This window comes from Sinohyriopsis cumingii, chromosome 18, assembly GCF_028554795.1.
Source record: "Sinohyriopsis cumingii isolate HCF-2022 chromosome 18, ASM2855479v2, whole genome shotgun sequence".
Taxonomy (NCBI): domain Eukaryota; kingdom Metazoa; phylum Mollusca; class Bivalvia; order Unionida; family Unionidae; genus Sinohyriopsis; species Sinohyriopsis cumingii.
This window is the reverse complement of record NC_142978.1, coordinates 67,356,865-67,380,712: the sequence shown is the minus strand read 5'-3', so window position 1 is coordinate 67,380,712 and position 23,848 is coordinate 67,356,865. Positions and strand designations below refer to the sequence as shown.

The following is a 23,848-nucleotide window of genomic DNA, read 5'->3' as shown; positions in this document are numbered from 1 at the left end:
TGAAAGCAATACATTTGTTGGATTCAGAAATGATAATGATGAATTTGGAACCATTTTTGACAAAACGTTCTATATCACTTATGAGTAATTCTACCAATTCAATGGACTTAGGACCCGTGACTTTCTGAAAGGTGTATTTCTTAGCCATCAAGGGTATTCAGTTGTTACTAGACTATAACCTAGCTGGAGATAATGTTGTAGTTCATCCATTTGTAACTGACAAGCCCTCTTTGGATAAAAAATTTCCATCCTATTGAAAATGAAATCCCTTATGAATATGCTTCTTGATCAGTTACTAGAGTTATGGCAAACGGTGGTTTTGAGAATGATGTTGATGAGGAACTTTATTCCTTTAGCTGACGCATGTATAGGTCCGTCTTTGATGAGGTCATGTTTGATAGTCGTATTGATCAATCATCATGTATTAATAACGGAGAACATCTTTTTACTACTTGTTCTTTATATTTTAATCAGTGTGACAAAAGACAATCACTATTTGTCGAAGAGGAATTAAATACTGAGATCTGTTTGTTTTCAGGAGGTACTAGCTAACCTGTATTCATTGTTATTTTGTAAATATTGGAGACCTTATGAGATCATGGAGAATACGCGAGGTACCCGGTGATTGCGAAAGTTAGTGAGATGTCAGTTTGTTGTTCCTCAGGGATATCAACAGAACAATCTTAGTCCAGCAATGAACCTTCTTTGCTTGGTCATTTAGGGATTAATACAACCTAACCCAAGACCTTGAATCAGTTTTCTTTGCTGGAAATTACAATTGATGTAAGTTAATTTTGTAGATATAGTCAAACGCGCCATAAAATCAGAACATACAATATGATGATAGCAAAGGCTACACTGCAGACTATTTCTACACTTGACTAATTATAAAGCGGATTACATGTAGATTATGTCGGTGCCTTATTTAAGCAAAAATCAGGTTTCGAATATTTGTTGACCATACTTTGTTCCTGCAGAAAATTCCCATCGGCAATTTCTTTGAGGAATATTAAAGGTGAAACCTTAGTAAAAACCTTGATAAAGTTTTTCTTCAATGTTGTCCTTCCCAAATCTATCCAAGCAAGGTACACATTTTACGTGTGGAATTTTCTAGCCAATTATAAACAAATTCGGCATCTAACAGTTTAAACATCTATCCATCTCCCTGAAAGTCAAGGGGCTTTGCACAGATCTAACCGAAATTTGAAGCATTAAATACAAAAAAGGATTAGAGAGAGGGTGCTCATTTGATGTTGTTTGATGTTAGAGAATCAGTTCAAAAAATATTTAGTCCTTTTGAACTATATTTCAGACATACTTCCCGTGGACCACTGAAGTTGTTAAAATAACATTTTTCCAATCTAAGATTCAGGGATTAATGTTCTATGTTTCTAACTTCAAATATATGTTAAAGGTTTGTGAAGTAACAACACAAAACCTTCCCTCTACTCCGTCACAAGTGAAACTAAGTTAACACATAAAGGCGAATTAAAAACATTCACCGCCTGGTGTTAAATGTTCTGGCTTTTTTGACAATGTATCAACATCCGATTCAGGAAAAATGCACACAAACTAATAAATAAATAGATACTCTCAAGTGCATACACAAATAGCATGTTCTATTCTGATGAGCTATGCAATTTAATTGTTTCCGTTTTAAAGACATTAAAACGACAGCAACATCATCGAATAGTCTCTTAAAACGACAAAATACCAGTAAATAGACCTGAAAGTAAAACATGCTTTAAAGGTTTATGTTTACATTTCCATATGACGAAATCTCACTAAATATAGAATCCATGAAATATTTGTTTAGTTTTGGGAGGTAACAAATTAACATCAAACTGCGTTATGTTTGAAAGTTTGAAATAAATTGTTTTTCGCCTCTTTTATAAAATCTAAATTTATGATCAGCTAGTAAATTGTATAGTATGACAACTATTCATTTAATTCATAAATACCTAAAAGTCACTATAAGGCCAATACATATTTATTGGAGGAGTATCACTAGTTTCATCATTTCAACTATCACTAGTACCACCAGCACCACCACTGCAACAACAACCGTATGCGTAATAGACAAAGACACTATGTCCCTAAAAGCAACAGCACAAGTACCAACAACAATCCTAACCACAAACTTGTTATAAAGGATCTAACAAACTAAAAGTGAGATTGTTGTAATACATCATCGTCGTCAACGCTAAGGTGGCCCCGTGATCTGAGGAAAGACTCGGATGCTGGATGTTGCGGGTTCGTTCCCTGGCTGAGTCATACTAAAGACTTATACAACTTGTACTAACAGCTGCATCACTCGGCCTGTTGTCAGAATAATGTGACTGAGTCTGCGGCTTGATGTCCCAATGCAATACATCATTAGAAACTGCCAAACTGCAGACGTTGTAGCTATAGGACTGAACAATTGTAAAAGCTACATTCAGAAATTCCAAATCACACACAAATGACACATCATTGTTGTCATTATAATCTGCGTCAATAACAGCAGGAATTGTAAAGTTACCAGATCAATATAGTTTACCAATTTTAGCCTGATATACCTGTTTTGCGATTTTTAACTACATTGTTAACCGTAGTGCATTAATCCACACAACGTGATGTGCTATCATATCCACAAACGTGCACTACTGTGCTAATAAATGTAAACTATCTTGCTAAGTTCGTGAGTAAATTGTAGTGCACTTGTAATTTAGACTTAGAGTAAAACGTGCACTTCAGGTAAGGTTTCATTTCGTAATTGTATATATATTCTCTGTTTTTCAATGAAGTTTTTCGCGTCATATATCGGTTGAAATTCACACTTTATTGGATATTTCTTTTTAATAACACATCGATAAGACGATAATATATGAGATCTTCTGTTATCTTACCATGGACACTTTATGTAGATTAAGCAATTGTTTGCAAATTTGTTAATATTGTTTTTCGTGTTTTTGCCACAAAATAGATGTAGGTATACGTTTTATATGGACGAGACACAACGACAGTATGTATGCAAGTAATAGGATCGAATCTGAAGGGTGAAAACCTAATCTTATGAACATAACGTCTGATTGTTGTCATGAGTTTTTATTCACTTCAAAAGCTTGGCAGCAATGGTATGTTTGAAAGATAAATTATCAACATAGTTCAAAAGGATTAAAGCTACGCTTAGATTATATTTGCTCTGCTGCAAACTTCATGTAAATTCTGATCATTTATTCTATCAAAACAAACATTTAATGTGCATTGTAATTGAAATTAACCAAATTTCAATTGCCCAAAATACATGCAATAGCCGTATAGATGAGGAGAGACATATGGTGATCAAATCTGTAAGGCAGTCAGGGACACTAGACATATTAACATGCATACCATTGTTTCTGCGGGCGTATTGTTATGCATATTTAATTTGTATAGTTTGTTGGCTTTTATCCATATCTTATGTATGTATGTATTATGTACATGACTTTTATCCAAAAGCAACTTAACGGTGTACCTGAGTAGCATTATTTATTTGTAAAAACATAACTAATATTTCTCTATCATTGTGGATTAAATATTCAGATCATTATTAATTGTGAACATTTTTATTGCAGTTTGAAACTCAGCTACAGTCTTGACCCTGAGCTTAGAAACTTCCAGAAAGGAATTTTCACATCAAGTTGACATAATATTTCCAGAAATTGCGATCGAAGTCAAACAGAGGAGTAGATGAACATAAAAACTTTTTTTATTAACAGTTATTAATTCTTGCCTTAAAATCTAAATCCGAGTCAGTCGTATTGCTGTGTTCATGCTTCTTAGTTCGGTGAATTTTTTTAACTTATTCACTAGACATAAAAAAGTGCTCAATAATATTAAATGTTCCTGGACTAATGATTTATTTAAAATCATAATGATACAACCAATAATATTTTGGATTATATCATTCTGATACACCAAAAGACTGTTGAGATATCGCCACATTACATGACATTGGCTCAATGGCATGTTTCGAGGCACAACAACACATTCAATATAAAACTTTATTTGCAACATCACTGGAATTCCATTAGAACGTCATATATTTGAATTTGCAGTATAACGTTTAGGAACATTTCTTATAATTATTTGGGATCTCGTTCACAATATAGTAAATTATGTTTAAATTTTCACCATGTATTCTAGAAACAAATTATTTATTGAAGTTTACAAATCTTGTTGGTTTTTGGTCTTTCCTGTTACTACCTTCAAACCATATACAGAATACAACTGACATTATTTTGATAAAGGTCTCAATCTTTTATATATTTTTAATGTGCCAGAAACATAGACCTTAAAGTGTTTTACTCAATGGACTTTAAAGTGTTTTATCTCTGATAAATGTATTTTATATTAGAAATGCAGCGTTGATTACCAGATCACGTCCAGTTCTCAACATCAGAAAATCCGGAGATATAGCAACCAAGATATATCGAATTACTATGATAATTAAATGTTTTATATTGACCAATACATTAGTAATGTCCCAACTTAAAAAGAAATTGCTTAAGGTTTAAGATGTTTCAATATAAACATATCTGAACTCGAAACCCGAATTCCATTGTTAATAGCTGACATGCGCATGAATGTCAGTGTTGCGAATGAAATCTGCAAAGCTGCAGGTACTCAATTTCATTGTCAATTTTAATTGCTGGAATTAGCCATCTCAGCAGACTCATGTAAGTGATTTGCAACTATTAACCAGATGACACATTTTGCACAACCGCATATATCATAAGATATATAATCATGAAAGTTCATATCTGAAGACTGTTTCTGGTTGGACATTGTGAGTGGTTCCACAGCAATTTGGCATGAGAATTGCAGCTTCATTTACAGCGGGACTGAACAAATTATTTGAGCTAGATAATATAAATTCGTTAAATAGGATGCTACTGATTTATATTTTGTATGTCAATTGAGAATATTCATATTTACTGACACTAGTTCAGTTGTAACTAAGATAAAACGGAATCGGAAAACTAAAGTCTCGATTTCTTACTTATATTTTGGACGAAAACCTTCTTTACTCAATCTTGGATAGAAAAAAGAGTACTATAATGAAATGTGGGATCTCGCTTTCATGTGATGCCGGCTGTTCGGATCCTATGTCTCGTTAACGTTGGATAATAAAGTGTTTTAAATCGGATTTTATTAAGAAGTTTGAATTGTCACATTTTGTATATACTGTTTCTCTTTAGTCCATGAAGAGTTAGTTTTGTTAGAAATGTATTTACAATATGTGTGGAATCAGTAAAGTATATAGATAGGATCAGCAACCATTTTTCCATTACAAAATAAAGTAAAATACGGTCAAATGCAAGGCAAGTGCAGTTTCTCTTTAACAAAAAAAGAAAGTGCTCCAAAATAGAGATAATATTTCATGAATAATTATTTTTAAATGTCTCAAGCAATGAACATTGTTGTAATTTTAAAGACGAGTTCATTTAATACATTTTTCACCGACATGGTATTGTGGCCCACATTTTTTAATGACATTTAAGAGCGCATGAGTAAAATATAAATCGCTTTCTAAATAAATCCAAAACAATCGGTGCTACTCATCTTGCGTATCGACACTTGTTTTATGAGAAAACGTGACAGGATTCGCGAATGGCGTATACAAGTTTTGACCTGCATATATCGAATCAATTTGTAAGTAACTGTGTTTGAATACATGCGACTAGGCTACATTCATATATGTCCGGTAACAGACCTATCAGACGTGTCGCAGAATAATATCGATCAGAAAGTTCGACTATGTATACATTTGAAGATCCAAGTGCCACCAACCAAATGGTTGAAAGAAAATAGTAGACTTTACTATGTTCTGTTTTATCTTAGTATGTAGCACACCATATGAAGATCATAAACATTTTGTCTAAAACCTTCTTGTATAGTCCTTTGCCCAAAAGGGGATATGTCTTTCATTTAATCGCCCATATTCAGACATCTTTTACCACTAAAAGCACTGATTGCCGAATTTGTAAACTAAGTCTCATGTAGGCAGAAAATATGATTAAAAAATTTAGAAATGGGTAATTCCGTGTATTTCCATTTCAATTTTCAATTCTTCAGTATCAGTTTAATAATAATAATAATAATAATAATAATAATAATAATTTCATTAACACCCATAATGATATCCTTTATTTATTTAGCAAGAGATAAGAAATTCAGCTTTATCTGTGTCGTAGTCTCGTGTCATTAAAATAGATACGGTGGTGTAAAGCTTGGCAACATCAAGTACTAAGTCATTAAATATTACAAATTAATTCAATGTCTTAAATATAATCTTATATTTGTACTCAAGGGTCTCGATAATATATTATTATTCAATTCATTATTAAAAACAATTAAAATATATACTCGTAGAAGAACCTCTATTTCTTCCGGCGTTTTCAATTAATTCATACTTACACACTGGAAATTAAATATTAACCGACAATTTGATACGTGTTTTGCTCTTATACTATTGTTCTCACAAAATGACTATTTTCGACTTAAATACCATTTAAAGATAAAGAGATAAAGATTTTCAAACCACATTATAACGGGGTATTAATTGTCTCAGTGGAGAGTCGCTGGATGCATTTATCTTGTGTTATCAGTTTACTACTTGAAAGGTACATCCGCTTGGTTACCTGTATCGTATATCGGATGAGCAATTGACACAATATGGGATTATCAAAAGCTAATGGTTCTTTTTATTACGACATTGACGTAATGGGGGAGATGTATTGCTCAGATCCTCAACGCAGGTAAATTACGCGTTATTTAGTATAGTAATGTGTCCTACCCAGTCATATATACGTGGCTACACATAGGCAAGATTGTACAGATGTATACATCAGAAATACGCGCATACATACTGGCCACATTTTCTGGTTGAAATGAATTAGTCCTTACACAATCTGCTTTCTCAGTGCAGTCCTTAACTCAATCAAAACTGTTGGTATCAATAACTGTTTGGGGAGTTTCCACTGTACAATGGAATATCATGTTTAGCAGCCGACTTAAAAACATACTTGTACATATTTAAATACTGCTTCATTGCTTGCTACGATGTTTCATTGACCCATCTTGTATTGTTCAATTTGAGGTAGCTGCCTTAAAAATACCGAGTAGAATGGCCAGTGCCTGATCAATGTCCACCCATGATGTGGATTAGCACCTTTTGATTTGGATGGACGTAGATGTACATGCTGTTGTGCGGTTATTTTAACAGTACGTTCAACACATCACCTAACCGGCGAAATGGGAGATGAATACCTTCCCAGTGACTCAGCGACGCAGCCAAACAAGGATGGACTGAGTTGAAAGTCTGAAAATACAATGAAGAATGTGGATAAGATTTATTTCTTCAAGATGTTAATTCAATAATGAGTAACAAAGATAGTTCGTTTATGCAGAGTAACTTTTTGTCAACATGAATCTTACAATCAACAGCAAAATCATGTTGTTTATTTATTCCTTACTCCTTATGCCCGATTCAAATAGTTTCATGTACATTTGAATACTTATTCCATATTCACACCGAGATTTATATATATATATATATATATATATATATATATATATATATATATATATATATATATATATATATATATATATATATATATATATATATATGGTTAGAAGATATAGTATAATAATAAATGCCAAGATCGTTTAGTGGTGAAATGTAGGTACTAGATATGGACTGAATAGGTAAACTGCTAATGGACTTTGTTACAGCTATCATATATTAACCTCCGGATTCCAAAAAATCGGGTCGACGATTTTCTTTAAACTTTTCATACAGTTGGAAGAGATGCCTATCCAGATGTTTTCTGAGAGGCGTTGAAATCGATATAATCTATTAAGGGGTTCAATAATTATAATATATTCCATCGATCCAAAGTGTGCGTCTTTTTCATAACCGGTGCTCATTACGTTGCCCCTTTCTCGCTGATTCATCTTGATGAAATTCATGAGGACTTCTTTTGTGGCTTCACACTATCCCCTATAGATACAAAGTAAATGAAAGAGGAGACGTATTGGTCCACCTGTATGAGTAAGATAGTATCTTCTTGTCGCATATGCTGTACTCCACGAATATCTGGAAATCAGTTAAACAAATTCTTTCAATGATTGTGGCTTCTGTTCGAACAGATTTCTTAATATAAACTATCCAACTGAAGTTGCAATCTAAATCGTTTAGTACGGGTTTTATTCGTAAGTATTATTATATTTGTCTCAGACTGAGCTTGTTTCATACACCTACTCGCATGCTTCTTTACCCAGTTCCAAGGACTTCAATGCGAACTGAAAAAGCTTCCTCAAACTGTTGATACTTGAAATAATTATTTTCTAAGCACGTTATGACCACATATGAGAAATCTCTAATTTCATACTTGTATATTGCTTTTTTGTGGTTTCACGTTTACTTGAGTCATTAGTAAACTTTTCGAACACAAATACTAATATTTCGTGCAATGCACAAGAGGACGCGACCACATCATCTAACACAACTAATTAATCCTATCAAATTACTAATTATGTATACACACCTTATCCTTACCCCTTCCTCCACATAGTCCGTGATTATTCTCTAGTCAGCTATATATCGCTGGCACCAAAAGACTCTTATTTCTCTAACTGGGTTAGAATAACACCAAAGCATACCCTGAATTTTTTTTTTTTTTAATTTTCAATAAGTAAGTTATAACCAATTACTTACTGAACTGTGAATAAAGAATAAATACACAACTGGATGTAAATAAGGAATCAGTTACCAAATGTCTGTATAAATAGTTGAATCGGGAATACATAACTAGTTATTTATTCCTTGTTTAATTGGTAACTGGTTACTTATTCCTTATTCAATTGGGAATTGATATCCACTAACGTGCCGTCAAAACCAACCGACTGTTTATAAGATAAAATACACCGTGTTGAAATAGCAATTGATAAACATGTAATACTTTTCTAATGATAACTAGTCTGGAGAATGAATGTGCTATAGGCGTAGAATTCTCGTAAGGTTGTTTAGGAGAGAGAGAGAGAGCATTGTAAAAGATGAGCTAAGCGCCTTTCCCAAGGTACCTGACCCATGCCGGCTTGGTAAGGTGATGAAGTGACCCCTCAACTTGTGATCCACAAACATGAAGCTCTGCAAACTTAGATATCGCGGATTGCAAAAAGAGAGCGAGACAGAGACATGAATAAATAAGTGCGAGGCTAGTAGCAGTGGCCGCTTTAAAAATCCATAACTTATCGCGACCTTAGTGATCACATTAACCTGGATTTCAAGATCAGCTGAGTCATAACCCTTTATAGGACTCCTTCAGGAAAATGCCTTTCATTATTTAGCACATCGTAGATGTCATTGTTAAAAGATAGGTTAGCAAGGTCGTACGGAGATTACCAATATGTATTCTTATGTTTCAAAATAAAGACTGGGCTACCACTCACCCCCACCCCAAATAAACAAAACCGAAACACAGTGAAATTCGTCTAACCTTTCGAAAGGACTATACTAATAAGAGCCCCTTCTGCCCATCATCCAGTTTTCTTCATATGGAATATGGTAAATATTACAAGTATGTGGCAGGTTGTTTCAATTTTCTGCGATGCATTTGTGTTTTCGTGCATGTTACATTAAAATCGCCTGCTAAGAAAATATCAAAGAAGTAAGTTAAGCGTATAATCGTGCAGCGTATTTCTGATTGCCTATTTAACTTTCCATCTCCTTCACACTGGTAACAAATTACACTAAAGGTAGTGGGATGTAGAACATGCCACATACACCTTTCGGAATGTCGAAAGACACTACTATTAGATGTACACATTTCGTCCTGTGATGTGTCCCATGACATTACAGTTGATAAGGTCTTTGACCTGGGATGGTTACTCATATATGCTACACATAGGCAGATGTGAACATCACATATACATGCACACATACTGGCCACACATACTGGTTCAAATGAGTTAGCCCTGACACCATCTGCCTTTTCAATGCAGTCCTTAAATCGATCAGAAAGGATGGTACAATAAGGTTTGGAGAGTTTCCATGTACTATGGAATATTATGCTTAGCAGCCGAATTAAAAACCTAGTTGAACAGCTGCGGCAATCTAGTCTTAAGATACTGCTGCAATGTTTAAAAAATACTCGGAGCCTAATGAATGACCACCCTTGATGCTGATTAACACCTATTGATTTCGTTAGATATAGATAAACAGGCTATAGCTGATTGGATTTAATTACGTTTAGCACAACACTTGTTGTATAATGCCTGCAAAATTGGAAACAAATACAGTCGACCAAATAAGGCCTGGGCAGGAAATCTGAAATATACAATGAAGAATGGGGATAACAATTATTTATTCAAGATGTTAATTCAGTTATAAACATCAAGGATTGTTCATTTATGAATAGGAACATATTGTCAACAGGAGACAGGTCTCAAACAAGATGAATTCTCATAAACATAACAAAACGATTTTCATTCCACAATTATCTTACAACCAACCGGCAATGTAAAATTTATCTAACCACTTTAGCTTTTGGTTTTGTATTGGTTTTTCGAAATTCATAAAAATTAGACGCACTTGAAATGCATTCTCTGGATATTCGGTAACATGGCTGATATAAAAAAGAGCAATTAGGGACAAGATACCACACTAAATACATGTAATATTTCAAACTGTATTTTTTGTATGACAAATTTATATTGACCATGTTCAGATATTATATTGAGATTGTCAATATGCAGGAATGCATCACGTCACTACATACGTACTATTAAAAATGTCAGTTCAGTACGGAGTATATGAAATGCATTGAAATTACTCTTTATTGTTTTGAAGTATTTGTCATTTATAATCTGGACACATTTGAATTTTTTGGTAATTCTAACTGGAAGTGTAAAATGCAAAGTCGTTTAAAGCGGGCGAAATAATAAGTTTGTACCTCACGAAATGAAAAGCGTGTATCACACTTAGCCTAGTACACCAACTTGTTAAAAGAATGTCTACAAGTCCTATATCCGATTTTAAGAATTATCAGTACAGGCGAGATTTGTATCATAATGATTGCTCAATATAAAAGCATGCAACATATTCAGGTAATTATGCTGATAATTCACGTGTACCTATATCATTACGTCATGTAAGTTACTTGTGGGGTACAGAGTTTATGAGAAACCTAAACTCACACAAATCCTTTTCACAGTTAAACAAATTTTAAAATTGTTTAAACTGTGTGGAAACGAATATGACATAACGGCAAAAGTGAGAACAAACCATCACGTCATGAACCATTATAATGTCAACGCGTGTGTTTTGTGACGCAAAACGACATAATATAAGCATTTTTAAGACTTGGACGTTTGTGATATAATACGATAGAATGAGTATACAAAACGACGTCGCGTGTTGGTACATAATACGATATATTATAAGTATTTATCACACAGTCGGTATATTTATCCTATAGTATGTGCAGTTTCTTATTTTTCATATCGCTACATGTTAACATATCACTTTATGTGATCCTGTTTGCTCCAAATTAGATCATGGAATTATTGTCCAATATCGTCTTTACTGATTCACTGCGATTGTGGAAATTTTGTTTCAACCACGCCTTCTGGAATTCGTTGTTTTCTAATGAAATTGTTTGGTCGCCATTTTTCGATTCGACTCGCGAAAGGAAGTTGGGAAACAATGGTCTCGTCTTTTTCAATATGGCCAATTTACCCCCACAAAGGTTTTCTACGTCATATAAAACATATCTTAACATGATAAATGGCTAAAATCTCCAAGACAAAAACAATAACAGCAAGTGAAACTACGGGTATTGCTCAGTTGATAACGGTAGTGGGGGTTGGGGTGAAGAGGCGGTATATATGTAGTAAGTAATCCACCCTATGTAAAAGCGTGGCTTAATTGTGAACTCACATAAATAAATAAATTCACCTTTGTTCACAGTAGATTGTAGACATAAACCGGTCTCCCCAACTATAATAACTTTATCCAACCACATCATATTTTCGCGGTAAATATGCGATGCAAGTCTGACTAAAAATGATATTTGTTTGCTTCTTTCGTACAGTCTAATGTTTAAAATCAAACACTGCACATATCTGATCACAAATACACTAAATTAAATGTGTATTTCTGCATCCAGTAATCCTCTTTTCACAAAAATATCGCAACAATGTAATGATTAGTTGTGACGTAAAATTTCAAGGTAAACACTGGCACTGTGTTGCGTAGGCCAACTCAAACTGGTAATGTGCGATCACACGCATTATACATTTTGTGTTGAAAAATGAGTTTGTGTTTGTAAAATGTTCCGTGTATTAGGATGGACGCTTATTCTTTGATTCGTAGTAATCACAAATATATTTTTCTATAAATAGGAATGGGTGATAATAAGGAACTCGTTCAACACAGCTTTTGATATATACCTTATAATTTTTGATGTTATTTTATTAGCGTGAAAATGCATATCAGTACAATTCTCGACTTAATACTATCCCTTCAGGAATAGCAGAGAGAACGATACTAAAATGTGTGAATAAAATCATGAAACGCTATACCTGGTAGCAGGTCGTTAATGACTTCTTTGAACAAAGAATGCATAGGTGACCAGTTTTTAATGAGTAATTCAAATATTTATAGTTGCGAATGCTAGATGGAAACCTAGACTTGTAATATGCACTTCCTTCCTAGCGACATACCTTTTTTTCAATACCATCTTTGATATAGAAAATTAGTAAGCCGAATACAAACTGATATCCATCATTAAAGAAGTATATATCCTTTCACTGTAAGATATAATGGGAACTTTGAATGTGAACGTGTGATATTCGGTACGTATAATTATAAACGTATATCATTTGAATTAGCCTTGAACAACTTTAAGGGAAGTTTCACACTAGATATACCCACACGTATCCTATTTATGAAAAAAGTTTTGAAAATTGTTTAAATGTCGAACTTCCGTTTATATCACATATTCTACCGAAAAGGATGAAATGAAGTAATAAAGAGGAACTTACTTGTTTCATGCATATTTTTACAGAGAAAAAGTCTTAATTACGTTCGTGAACATAAACATATAAAACTGATTCCAGTCGCGATTAGTTCTAACGCCACCATATCGGAAAAGGCGACAAATGGAGACAGACTCGGTGGGTAGCTGATGGGACCGATAAGAGAGCGCTTGTGGTTACAGTGTCAGAAACGCGAAACTTTATACGATGATGTATATATATATATATATATATATATATATATATATATATATATATATATATATATATATATATATATATATGTGTGTGTGTGTGTGTGTGTGTGTGTGTGTGGTACATAATGTATACATAATACATAATTCAGCTAGCCAGTTTTCTCAATTTCACCATTAGACAACCACTCCCACGCATGGCATTGAATGTTAACCAATAAGTCATATCACTCATAGTTTTTAAGTTCAATTCCATGTTGAGGATTGATGATCCATACAATTCATTTATTTATGAACAATTGCATTTGTTTCACTTATGAGGTAGCATACGTATGGCGAAGAATATTGTTTTGCTTTGATAAGAAGATTGAGATGTTTTATGAATTTGCAAACATTCAGGCTCAGGTCTACATATTAAAGATGAAATATTGACTAGAGTTAAAGTAGGTTCAATTTGTCAATGAATTTATGGAACAACGATGAAGGCCTGTCATGATAATTATGTCGTTTAAGCAATGGCCATGCCAATAATACAAAACAGTCTCCTGTTTATTGATACGATATGTCGTTGACGTCGGTCCATTCAAATATTGTGAAATGAAGTAGAACATTGTTCGGTAACATCACAATAATCTTCGATATTCAGACGTAGCCCTTCGTGTAATTGCTTTCAGTTTAAGGCCATAACTATTTTATTGCAACGAAACTGAACGAATCCAAAGCATTCCAATACGTTCGGATATATCTTGACACGACATGTTTACATGTTAGTACTACGCACTTATAGACTCTTACACAATTACAGCTAGAAACATTAGAAATTAGTTTAGTGGTAGTACGTTTGGTGTAAATGTTACCACCGGGAGAATTCAGTGTAAGTATATGCAATACAAGTAAATACATGAATGAAAATATAAAGAATAAGGCTTGTTGTCTCTATATTTAAGCATCATAAATCGACTAATATCTTTTTTTCTTGTGCATCTCCTTACACATTACATGATGTAAAATGTAACATTCTCTGTATTCAATTTTTCGTTCTCTCTTGGCTGATCTCTTTAGAAGACAAATCTTCAAGTCCCACCACAAATGAATATAATCAAAGTGTCTAAACGTCTTAATGATAGTTTTCTTAAGGTACCTTTGAATTGTTGTGGAAAAGGTCATACACATTATTTCTGGTGCCATCTTAAGATTTGTATTCGTTTATGTTTCTATTAAATACATAGGTAAGCCTTTTTGATAAGGTTCTGTTTATTCTTTTGATTATTGATACATCACAATGTTTTCATGTTGAACATCTTTCTGAAAGTACCTTAGACTTTTGTCGTTGTAAATAAAGTATTGAAGTTTTCATTATTGATTTGCTTACACAAAATATTCCAATTTAAATTGTGTCATTAATATTTTAAGATGTGTTGCAGGGATGCAAATATAATTATATCAAATCAATACTGTAATATTTGTTTGGAAAGATTTCAAGTACATGAGACCATATATGAGATAATAACTATTATGAAGTGCAGCAAGATATAATCAAGGTTGGTGTTTAGCAGACTTCATATTCTACAATTATGTTGCCTTTGATTCATGGAAATCATCATATTTCTACAAACCACATCCCTAGTGGTGAAGGAAACATTGAATTGATTGTAAATATTTTCATTGTGAAAGCAGGAATGTTGAACATGTAAATCGTATTAACTTCATTATTGTGTGATTTTTATCAGTTATGTTTCACGAGTGTTATTAAACACAAAACTTCTTGCTAATATGCTTTGATCGTGCTTTAATCATTCTCAAGAGAGCCTTGATTTCAGTTTAATAATAAATTTTATTCTGATTATGTCCTTTATTTATGCTTAAGCTGTATCGTCAAAGTAAGTATTGATTAGAATATTAGGGTGCAATCAATAATGTGTTTGTTTTCCTCAGCCTGGCGTATTGCGTACACAGTAACATATATGTCACGTGCGTGTTCAAATCTGCTAATATCGTTCATTTGATAGGATGTCTTTGAAGCAATCTCAAGTAAATCCGTATGCTCTACTATGTTGGTCTTTGAGGAATTATTAGTATCTAATATTGATTCATTAGCATATTACACAATTGTCTGTATGTATTCATTCATGATCTGACAGGCTTAAGAGGGCTTTTAAACCAATGACACAATCTTTCACAGAAGATTAAATCGAGAAGAAATTACTGTGTTATTGCGACAGGTGTTTATAGATCCAGTAAGACATCGTAACAAAAATTGACTAACTGCCTGATTTAAAAATGAATTGACCTGAAAATAGTAATGTTAATATTATAAAAGGGAATTGTCGTACTTTTAGTTTATCATCTGAATTCCTAAACTTACACTATGCACAAGAAATATGTTGGACATTTCATCTTAATTAGTCATTGAAGAAAAGAAGCTAAAATTATTCAATCAAGATTTAAGACTCCAAGAAGCAGTGACAGCGGGCGTCTTCGTTCAATCGACAGTCTCTAGCTGCACGGGAAAGTAATCTTAAACATTCTTCGTATAAGAAAATCAATGTGGATTATTGCTAAATAACACAACGCATCGGTGACCTATATCTAATTCAACCTGCTATTATTTAAAATGCAGTCCACGCAAGAATATAAGAAATTAACAAAGTCTTTCCTGAACTGACACTATCATTTTTTCGGTTTTGTTAACGTGTCCATCTGTTATGTATCATGCTAATATATTAAGTATCCCACGTATGCTTCTTTCATAACGATGTAGCGATTGTCCCAAAATAAGATATCAAATTAACATTAATAAAGACAAAAAAGAACCCAATGACTGTGAGGAGCCATTCATCGTTTTGTATTCCCTGTTTATTGGTGGTAAAATCCGGTATGAAAATGTTGCAATATATTTCGTTTATTCTGTAAAGATCTGGCATTATCATAACACGCAAATAATTGTACTCGACGCAACAGAACGTAAACCAAATATTAATCGAGCGCTTATATATTTAGTTAAATTTATATCAGAATTGTAGCAATTGCAGCAGATTACATAGACTATCAATTGCAAACCGCCTGTGACATGTTTAAATACATCACTACGTTATAAGGTATAGTATGTCATAAACGTTGTATCAAATCAATGGGAAAAGCAATCAAACAGTATGAGACTACTATTCATTGACAGCTGTTTACGACATACAACCGTTCAATTATCATATTAGTTATGTTACACTAACAATCGAAGAACCTTCAGAGCCAAGTTAATAAAGAAAAAGAAAAGGTAATGCTTCTTTTGAACAAAAAGTGGAATCATAACTTCCAATAGGTACTACATTTTGATAGCCTAGTCTACAGGGCTTATCCCAATCACGAATGTAGCCATGTAGGCGAAGTTATCTAAAAAAGGAGGCATACAAGACAAATATAACATTTACAATACAAGGCGATTTTATTTATATAAAAGGACAATCTTAAACATGATAAAACCTATCACCTGGAACGTGAGTATGAGACATCACATGACAAATCGGTTGCCTTCATTAGTTTCGTGTCACGATCTGCAGTAGGTAGAATCAGACATATTTATCGTCAGCAAGCACGCAAAGGCGAGTAATTGTTACAATTTAATGTTAGTATATATATAGCTAAATTGCTCTAAGATGGATACCACTCGAGTATATCGTACGTTTCGATAATAATGATACAGTCAGCACTCAGCATGTACCTTCTTGATAATGGGAAAATAATGCGCTTTTGTGTGTGAATGGTATAGGCTGATTTATATGTGCCTTGTGATTGTATAAAAAATTAAATGCTTGAACGTTGTTTTTACATTTTAGCAGACATAAAATGTCAAAATATTACCTATGATTTGTAACCTAGCAGATAGGCTATATTGCGTAACATTTACATATTGATGACACTGGCAATACACCGTACATATTTCGACGATTTTCAACGTATAGAGCAATCATGCTTGCTGTAACAATCAACAGTTTAATGGATTATGTATGTGTTGCGCACAGATAATGCAGTTTTGGGATTAACATCTTGAAGTATTTTCCTAAGCACATCTTCGTGACAAGATAACCACAATAGAACACGCATAAATCGATATTAATATCCAAAAGTAAAATTAAAACCATCGAAAATTACATAGCGTTTACCATGGTGTATTTATGTGTGTAATAATAGCCCCTATTGGCTCCGTCTGAATAGTCTATTCTGCTTGATCAGCAGATATGCTGATGCACCGGACCAGATGGGACAATGCGATAGAGACGGGTTCAGCACGTGGTATCAAGTCAGATGCAATAATAACTCATAACCATCGACAGCATCCACAGGTGTCTCCAGTCGTCTTGATTATATCGCGCAAAAATAATTCAGTCTGGTCTGCAAGTTATAACACTGTTCCTCTCCCACCAGATGCCTTCATGTCCTGTGGAACTGGGTTGGCTGCAAAGCACCCGGCGTGGATACACTGGGAACTAACACAAAAGCGGTCTAATAAATAGGGTCACTTTTCACTGGACCAAAACAGCACTGAATGTCTGCGACCACCCGGGTGACTGGACAACCAATTTTACTATCTCACTGCACATCTTCAAGAGGATTGTCCAATGCAAAGTCCGATAGTCGCAAGACTCATGCCTGAGCAATAACTCATATGAGATTCAAACCATGCTGCTCGCTGACAACATTTTCATGAAAATGAACAGATCACTTCAAAAACATTGTAAATTAACAGTCATCTATCGGCGACGAGACAACTGATCGACTACCTCAATCAGAAATCAACACATCTCGTCCTGATCATTAAGAGCTGACTGGAACTGTGAGACCAATCCAGCTGCTGTCAAATGACAAAACACCTGTAGCAAATTCTATACCAGAAAACTACAAAGCCGGAATCTCGCAGATGACATAGAAACTATTCTCCAGGAGCACAATGTTGCACCCATCGTTTACGTGGACATGCATAAAGGAAACATACAAATATCTTGGCATCTCCTTGCTATCAATAGATGGCTAAATCTTGGCCGGAATCCTGCTTATTCCCCTTTTTATGGCATCAACACTACCTGTCGGTGAGTGAGTGCTGCACGAGGAAAAAAGGAGGGCCACATAACTAGGTTTTTGAAGCTGATGAGCTCCAGGAGAAATGCAATGAACCGAAATTCAACCTATACATCCTTTGGAAGATTAAAACACAATAACAAACAAATGAGAATTCATTTCAACAAGCTGACTCGTATGGATTCGGTTCTTGAAAAGATTGTGGGGGATAGTGCATCGTAACACTTCTTGTTTGATATTATTCCGTTATCGCTCTCGATGAGAGCATACTAAACAGATCAAAGCGCTATTTGAATTTTAAGTTTTTATTGTGCTCTTATAATAATTATTTGTAAAGACATCATTAAATGACCAAGTATGCAAACGTATCCTTGCACACGACTCTATGCTTATAATCATCACTATGTATAACAAGAGTAAAATATTTCCTATTGTGAAAATTATTTGGCTAGTTTACATATACATATCATGCTGCTGTGAAGCCTTGACTGTAGGAGAGTTTCTACATAAATAAAGAGAATTTAGATTTGTATTCTTTTGTAGTCCACATACCATATTAAAACTTTAGTGAACGTTCTGACAATACTTATCAAGCAACACAAGGAAAATATGATTTATATTTTTCTTCAATATCGACACCTGAAGAAAACTCATACTATGACCATATCTTACGGTTGGTGCGTCTGGAATAATTCCCTTATTATATAAAATCAACTTGATTGGAAGGAAAGTCTGTTTGTAATTATCTTTTTGTTTGTCCGGTTCTTTGCTAAGGAGGCATAACTATTGTTGATGTATTAGTCATGTACATGGGGGTACATATTATGTTTTGTACAACGAGTTTCCTTGTCATCTGGCTTTTTTGTTTCACTTTGTATCATCTTTAATTTACCTGGGTAAATTAGGATGAAAAGTGCAGCTGTTTAAAATAATAGGTTAGTCTGCCAATAAATATGGTCACAATATGGAGCTTCCTATGTGCTTGGAGCAATTTTAAATATTAGGTTTAGGCTTCAGGACATGGCATACTAAAACGCGTCGTTCTTCCCTTTTATTTTTCAATAATAATTGAAAGAGACATATTAAAGATCCAGAGTATATATAATGTGCATCTTAAATATATAAATATGTTATTCACCTGCGCTTCAATTCTAAACATTTGATGTTAATTTAACGGAGTTATTATTAAACAGAACGAGGGTAGATTAAGTACTGATAAAGCTAACTTAATGTCAGTCTAAATGTTAATGCTTCACCTAGAATGAAAAACGGACTTTTGTTTTGAGGAACGTATATGATAATTACAATACTTACATACGCCGTTGATAAGGATTTATTAATATAGAGAAAGCTTGTGACATATATCCATCACTATTTAGAAATACTCAGTTGTTTTTGCTCTGACTAAACTGTTTTCAGCTAAACAAGTCTTTACCTGGGGAATAAGCAACCTACGTGCACAAAACAAACACTACATAAATAAGAAAAGAAGTGAAGAATAAATAACAGAGAAAACACAATCGTGAAACGAGTAAACTACGTATCTGTTTGCACTTTGTGATTCCAACATACTTGTTCATAAAAATCAGAGGAAATTTGCATCCTTTGCTTTAGTAGTTAAATCTATCCCTATATTTGAAGTTCTGTAATCCTTTCTATTATATTTTGTGATTATAACTGTGCTGCTGCACAAAACAAACACGAAGCACAAAATACGCGAACACGTCTCAGTCTGTATGCATGAATGACAGGGAGGGTATGTAGAGAATACATAAATGAGAAAAGAAGTGAAGAATAAATAACAGAGAAAACACAGTCGTGAAACGAGTAAATTACGTATCTGTTTGTACTTTGTGATCCCAACATACCTGTTCGTAAAAATCCGAGTAGGGTTTATCATGTGTATCGCACAGCGGACAAAGATGCTTGGACCCTAACCAATGCTGAAGACACACAGGAAATTTGCATCCTTTGCTTTAGTAAAGTCTGTCCCTATATTTGAAGTTCTCAAATCCTTTCTATTACCTTTTGTTACTATAACTGCGATTAACTAACTGCTGCTATAAAGGTTTAATCAATATCAATATTACATGTAAGCAAAATAAAACATTGTTCGTGATACTTCGCAAAAGAGATCTAAATACAATGCTTGATATAGGATTCATATCATTCTTTGTACTGCAGTTTAAGCCATTACTATCATATTTGTAATCGCATATACCTGAGTTGTGTTTATCATTTCATCCTTGAATTCGTACAAAACCCATTCGCTCTTCCCTAATATGTCTTGCAGACTCGTATGTTTGCCTCTCTTCAGATCTTATCTTTACTTTTCCGTTCAATTCAAAGTGTACATTTTTATTCCCATATTGCAAACAAAGTACTTTTCATCGGCAAGATCGTCCTTATTAAACGTTTGTTATATTTAGACAAGGGCTAATAGCTTTTGCTACACTGATGCAATGCTTCACTAACCCATGACTGAATTACCAAATGTAAAAACTTAATTACAGTTCCATCTATTGCTATGGTAGCACAAACAACACACATACCATGTAAAGCAAATAGACGTCAACGTGTATGATATATTTAAAATTCTGTATTTAATCATTAGTAAAAGAATATTTAATTGATTATATGATAATACAAAGGAAGTCAAAATTAGAACTTAATGTGTCAAAAAGATGTTCATCATCATTTTTTCAAGCATAGCCCATCATTTAACATGTTATAGCGAGAGTTAACAGTTTTATCCTAATTCAATGTCATTTGTGGAACTTTCATAACGCACGTGATAATGAAGTGGACAAACCTGGCAAATTTTAAAGAACTGAAAATCGTACAGGAAGGAACTATGACTCAGAGGCACAATGATATTTGGGATCGTGCACGGAATAATATTAGTAACAAATGATACCTTAAACATTATGATATTCACATACAAATTAATTCAAAGAATAACACTTAATAATGACTGAACAAATTGTTTTGCATCATTTAAAAGAAACCCATGAAAAGCCTCAACGGAGCGGGCATGGCGTTTTAGTCAAAGACTCAATGGCCGCATAACAGTGACACTTTCTTTCTAAAGCGACTTAATCTAACGTTATATGTCATAATTTTAAAGCATATTTACTAATCCTATTGTATTCGAATTTAACCCATACTTTATGGAAACGACTTTTCTATGGCATCTCAACTTTCAGTGTCTTTTTGTTAGGCACAGAAAAAAGATTTTCCAGAGCAATGTCCATTCTATCAAAATATATTCCTTGTGTAGTATGCTATAAGATATTTACATATTTTTGATCATATCGAATTATCAAATGTCTCGATTTTCACAATGTTTCTTACCTCGACTGGAACTGAAATTCACAATCATCTACCTCTACAATAATGACACGTAAAAATTTTTACAATGCGGTACGTATTACTAATGTGTGTGTGTGTGTGTGTGTGTGTGTGTGTGTGTATGTGTGTGTGTGATTATAATCTTTAACATAGTTTTAACAATTTTTCAGTCATATCGCTACGATGTCTGCAATGTGGCAGTTTATAGTGATGTCTAGCACTGGGACATCATGCCGCAGACATGTAGCATGATGTCCCACCCAGTCACATTATCCTGACACCGGCCTACCATTCCTAACTCTAACCTCTTAATGCTGTTAGTACCACGACCTCCCGCTTCCGAGGCAGACGGTGTAACCACTAGGCCACCGGTGCGGTCCCTAACTAATGTGGAACTGTCGGGTAAAATATACAGACCGGAGAAAACATTTAGGTATCCAATCCATATATTTGAGTCAAAGCAAATAATTGATTGAAATTAAAAAGTCATGCTGCTTAAAATACTTGCACATCTGGTTTGTATTTCCAGTTTTGATTAAGTAGACAAATGTAGAGAATACTAGGGAAAGGTGCCAGTAGACCATAACAAATGGAACTTGAGATCCATTTGGAGTTGAAAGTGAATTGACTGGTGTACCATTACAACGAAGGAAACTTTACATACGTGCTTTTAATTGGATTTTCTATCAGTAAAGAAGCATACATTATTTCACTAGTCAAGAATTTAGCCGATGGAGGAGCACGTTCTTTTCAGAAATAAACTCTAGAGCCATAGGCAAATAGTTAAATAGTTTAAATTATCATGATAAATGCAGGCTATTGAACGTGTTTAAATGAAAGATCAATGCATACTGGCAGCATGTCTTTTGGGAAATCAATAAAAATCTCTATTAAAATCACATAATAAACATACGGTTTACACGAGCGATTTACTGACAGTAGATAAGGACATTTCTAAATCAACGCATGGGGTAATTCATTCCCGGGTGTGTTTATTTTAAATCTTCGCCCATTCAATAGGTTGACAGTTTTATCAAGAGAAAAGTCTTAACAAATATTAAAGTAGAAGAGGTGATTTCAGTCCATAGAAACGTTTTGAATTTGGTGCATATTTTGGCGCATAATTTGGAGCCTTTACCAAGAGGCTATTTATTATTAGATTCAGCTCGTATTTCCATAGAACGTGATCTAATCTTTACCGTTAAGTTGTGGCTGTGAAAGTAAGTATTTGCTACAGTGTATAATTCTGTTCATACATTCTATAATAATAGTCTATACCTCCCTTCATTTGTTTTCTTCACGTTTTTCTTTTAAACAGAAGCAAGCTTGGCTATATTGGTGCCTATTTGAAAGAATCTGATTATGCACATCATACATGATTTCTTAAAGATTCTTCCTACTTTTTATAGACATATAAAGTGCGGTCTTGTGTATATACTAACAAATAATTATTTGTTTAGCAGATAGTATGGTGCAGCATGAAAGTTAGCAAGCCTACCATTGTTTGTCGTAATTTAGTGATATTCCGCACATCAACTTTGTTGAGTTGCTACCACTCGTGAAAGTAAGTTTTCGCATCACGAAACCTTAGTGTACAAGACACTTGCATGTTCTATGAGATTAATTCAGGACGTCTTATGCTACAAAATATGTACATGATAGATAAACTTGCAAATGGCAGCTCATTGTATTACGGATCTGGATAACCTGTTGCACTTTCTTGCTTTACCTGCATTTTCATCACTTGTGATGCATGTTTCGCATTTGAAACCTCTGTTGCAAATTTAAATATTACTTATATATTTGAGGCATATATTCTCAGGTTGTCAAGCAGGATTTCGTTTTCTTAGTATTCTTTTCCGCGGACTTAGCAAGGATTGTTTTTAAAATGCTGTTTTTATAGTCTATTTATAGCTAAAGTTGTAGACGTATGCAGGGTCTGACCCAGCAAATGTTGACGTTGGGAGCGGTAACCATAGGTATTCCAACTCTTTGTAAAGAGAAAAAACATGACAAACAAATGAACCTGAAACAACCTGTACTTTTCTTCAATTAAGTTTTCTTTACTGTGCGACGGTAAAATTATGTCTTGGAAACGTGGAACTCTAGAAGCTTCCAGGGCATATGCCCCCCTTTTCCTCAAACGTGGTTACCATCCTATAAAC

The 23,848-nt window shown here is 33.9% G+C and overlaps 1 protein-coding gene across 2 annotated transcripts in view; it reads left to right on the top strand.

The window, feature by feature from the left end:
- Positions 1–22,782: 22,782 nt before the first annotated feature.
- The window catches only part of LOC149776847 (uncharacterized), a 31,033-nt gene continuing 29,967 nt past the window's right edge, over positions 22,783–23,848 (top strand). For both annotated transcript variants that reach the window (XM_089942656.1, XM_089942655.1), the window contains exon 1: positions 22,783–22,903. The gene's annotated coding sequence lies outside the window, so the exon portion shown is untranslated. The remainder of the gene's footprint in view (positions 22,904–23,848) is intronic.